Source organism: Micropterus dolomieu, linkage group LG17, assembly GCF_021292245.1.
Source record: "Micropterus dolomieu isolate WLL.071019.BEF.003 ecotype Adirondacks linkage group LG17, ASM2129224v1, whole genome shotgun sequence".
NCBI lineage: Eukaryota > Metazoa > Chordata > Actinopteri > Centrarchiformes > Centrarchidae > Micropterus > Micropterus dolomieu.
This window is the reverse complement of record NC_060166.1, coordinates 3,478,055-3,482,691: the sequence shown is the minus strand read 5'-3', so window position 1 is coordinate 3,482,691 and position 4,637 is coordinate 3,478,055.

The window sequence follows — 4,637 nt, the reverse complement described above, 5'->3', positions numbered from 1 at the left end:
TTCTAGGGGGGGCAACTGAAAGTGGGGGGCGACTATGTCTACTCTGCACCTGTGAGGCCACACCAGATGAAGGCAACTGGCCTTCAAGCTGCAGTCCTTCCACTTCCGTTGGCCGAGCTAGCTTCTGTGGTCTAATTTGTGTCAGTTAAGGGGGTCTTGATGTGATAAAAAGAACCACTGCTGTGAACAACTAAAGATCCGTTGGCCGAGCTAGCATCAGTTCCCGTGGTATAAAACTGTTATTCATTCACTGACTGTCAGACAGCCCCTCTCTCAAGTGAGTAACAGGAGCGACAAACGTGTCCCTAACATGGTGGGACCCTGCACATTTATGCAGCTTTTATATATTGTTTTGTCACAACAATAACTGTTATCTAGGAGCGAAAACACCCCAAATAACAGATCAAAGTGAGCTCCTATGTCCTTGCCTTGTTATTGAAGACAAATGAAAATAACTCCTCCTTTTAACAAAAAAATTCACCCATATGTAGCTGTTAAGTCTACCGGGGAGCCAACGCTCTAGTTTACTTGACATGCCTTAAGGAGCGAAAACAACAACTTGACTCCAAAGCTGGAGAGACACGCGCTAGCTTGTCCTCAACCCGTGCTGATTGCTGGCGAAAACACCTATCTAACAGCAACAGCAAGAAACCGTAGCTCCAAGCACGCGGTTGCAGGGCTTCTAGCGACAATATGATGGTTATTCTCTCTTCCTTCCTTCCTTCCTTCCTTCAATTCAACCTGCATTCGCAGATCTGCTAGAAGAATCAAGGGACATTTTTCCTGATGACGTGGGCTTATATAAGCTACGTCCCGCATCATCCCAGGTCACAGGTGACTTTGTTGACATTAAATACTCGACCTGTGTGTGCGCGAGACGGATAACATTCAGTGTTAAGCACTGCCTCTGGCGGTCAGGAAGAATGAAATAGAACATGTATTTTCACATTTGTGTTGTGTAAAATCATATCCACCAAAATACAGTGTGATTTGTAAATATGTACAATTTAATCTGTACACACAAATTGAAATTTCAAATACAGAGTGATATTTACGCATTTGTGGATCCATTTCTACACACAAAACAGTTTTGCACATTTGCAAATTACTTCCTGTCAATTTCTGGTTCATGTTACATTTGTAAGTTCCTTTTTACACATTTGTGTAATTTTGTCCAATGTGTACTGCGGAGATCTGTAAATAAACATATACACAAATATCTCACTACCCTGTGTTGTGTAAAATCATATCCACAAAAATACAGTGTGATTTGCAAATACACACAATTTAATCTGTACAAAGATCTTTTTATTTCACATACAAAGTGTTATTTACACATTTGCGGATCGCTTCTTGTCAATTTGCAGGTCACGTGACATATGTATCTTCCTTTTTTGTGGAAGTTTGTCCACTCTGTCCCGCTGAGATGTGTAAACAGAGATCTGTAAATTTGAGAGCAATTTACCAGCTACACCAGCAGGTGGGAACAGCAACATTCTCTCCCGTGAATTGACAGGATATTCACGGCACTAGCTAGCATCATCCTCATCTGTAGACACAACAAGGAAAAGGACTGTAGCCTTGTTTTAACAAGCAGTGGAAAAATAAAGTGGAGAATCTTCTTTTAACTCAATGCTCATGATTCAGGATCGGGTTCATCCTTGTCACCTCCAAGGTAAGTCTGCTGTGCAGTTTGCTAACTTTACGTTAGCCCACGTTACACGTAACAAGCTCGTATTAAATCATTTAGTTCACCTGGAGAGATTTTATGATTTTCACAATAATTGGTTATTCCCATTACAACTGGAGTTAGCATACCAATCTCTTATATAGCCTCCATTTACCGCTGTCCGGTGATCAGTTAGCATTTAGGTATTTAGTGATAAACTCAGTAGGCTAGGCTAGTTTGACTGATCAATGCAGGATGATCATTATCTTAGTGACAGTAAACCATGATGTCACTGCAACTGTGTTTCTGTTGTATGATTACGGGATTGGCGTGAAGAGGATTTCCTACAATAAATTACTGAGCCTTTCTGTTTCCCCATTTTCTCAGCAGCACCTTGGCCTCCTCCTGTCTGAGCTGCTACTGGACTGACAGCCTGCAGCACTGCTTTCTGAGCTACTTCTGCTGGCCCACTGGACTCTACTACATCTAAACCTTTCAGTACAAGTGTACATATTTTACTATTGAATACTTTATCACTGTATGTGTTTTACATTTATGTTTAAATTAATAGCCAATATTTAAAAGTACTGTAGGAACTTGTGTTTGTAAGAGCTGTTGAGGAATCATGTAAAACATATGTATAAGGTGACATTGCAGGAGTTTGTGTTGGCTGTGGGAGAATGTTTGAGAGCTGTTATAAATCACCTTCCATTCAAAGTCCTAAAAATTACAGTCCATGTCCATTTTCCGTTTAGTTTTTGCATGAAAAACTCAATTTTTTGTGAAGCGCATGAGTTTACATGACACTTAATCAGTTCCATAAGATTAGTAGCTACTCAAAATCTTGTCCTAGATTTAAGACTGAAACAGGGAGTTGTTCAGGACATGTAGATGTCTAGGCAATAGTGGAGAGCGATCTCCACAGCATCTATCGTCAACTGCTTATCCTGCATACAGGGTCACGGGGGGCTGGAGCCAATCCCAGCTTACATCAGGCGAAAGGCAGGGTACACCCTGGACAGGTCCAGTAGTGGAGAGCAATCTTGGAAAATAATCATGGGGCTGGTGTTCCCAACCAACCCAAGACCTATATTACTGGGGGACAGTCAACATGAGGATGTTCACTTTATAAGACTAGCCCTACTTCAGCAAATAAATTCTATTCAATTCAGTTTTAATTATATAGCACTGGTTCACATCAAACATTATCTCTTTGTATTTTTCATATAGAGCAGAAAGAGACTATACACTTTTCCTCTCTCCTACTGTCACTTCCTGCAGGTGTTTCTGGCTCTGGAGCTGTGGAGTTGGATCTGTGGTTGCGGGTCACCTGCTGACCAGAGTTCCTGCTCGACACCTTCTGCAACAATTACTATATTATTACTAGTTTTATTGTTCTTATCATTAACATTACTATAAATCTGTACCATTATTCATTCAGTCTTTAGCAACATTACCTTTACTGTCTGTAACCGCTGTGTATATATTGTGTAGGCTGCCCCCCATCCCTCTCTCCCTCTTTATGGCTATCTCTTTCTCTCTCTCTCTCTCCCTCCCTCACCCCCAACCAGTTGAGGCAGATGGCCACCTGAGCCATGGTTCTGCTCGAGGTTTCTGCTTCTTAAAAGGAAGTTTTTCCTTGCCTCTGTCGTCTCGTGCTTGCTCTTGGTGGGAACTGTTGGGTTTCTGTAATTATCATCACAGAGTATGGTCTAGACCTGCTCTTTTATGAAAAGCGTTCTGAGATAATAGCGTTCGATAATAGCGATAGCGTTCTGTTGTGATTTGGCGCTATATAAATAAAATTTAACTGAATATTATTTACAGAGACCAAAAAATTCCCACCAAGAGCAGCACTAGGCGACAGAGGAAGAACTCCATTTTAAGAAGCAGAAACCTCAAGCAGAACCATGGCTCAGGGAGGGCGGTGTTGTGCCGAATTCTGCATGCTTGCCAAGAATTGTATGCACCTCGTGGGAGGTAACATCATCTATTCTACCGAATATTACATCCACCTCTTAAGGTCCTTTTCAAACACTGATCAAACGTGGTTATCACCACATATTTTTGCTGAATCTCAAGAAATGCTAGTTATCACCATTGATTAACCCCACAAAGAATATTATAGCATTTAAAAGCACTATTTGTAGGGGAATGCCATTCTCGGCAGGCAAGCAAAATTTGGTGCCATCTGCCTCGGCAGCTTTTGTATAGCCATTTGCTTCACTACAATTCCATCCATAAGTAACACATTGACAGAATGTATGACTGTTTTGGTCATGGGTTTCATATATTTGTCACAAAACATCTAAAAGCAAAAAGCCTGGGACAAAATCCTATCAAATGGAGATCTGTGGTCTAATTTGTGTCAGTTAAGGGGGTCTTGATGTGAAAAAAAGAACCACTGCTGTGAACAACTAAAGATCTGGGTAAACCACAAAAAAGAATGACTGCCATGCAACTTAGGCAAGAGAATAAATATACTTTGTACTACATGCTTTGTCCTGTTAGTATGTCTATATCCTGCACAAAGTTTCATCTCCCATTGTTTTGGACATTAAAGTGAGGAGAAAGAGAAACTGGTTGTGCTGATTTCATTTCACCATTTTTTGTGGCGAAAAAAAACAATCTCATTATATACGCTTTAATAATTTCAGAACGAAGTATGTTATCTTTTCATATCAAAACATGCTTTAACTTCATTGAAATGTAGTATTCCTAAGTGGGATTTATAGAATACAGAACATTTCTGCTTTTCATATGCTTTTACAAAGCTTTCTTTGCTCTGACAGGAAGGTGTAACATAATTTAAACATAAATAAATGCATACTGCACAACTTCAGTAGTAGCCTAATACAAGACTGTATACTACAAACACAATTTCAGGGGAAAAGTATTCAATAGTAAACTATGTACACTTGTACAATTCAATTCAATTTTATTTATATAGCGCCAAATCACAACAACA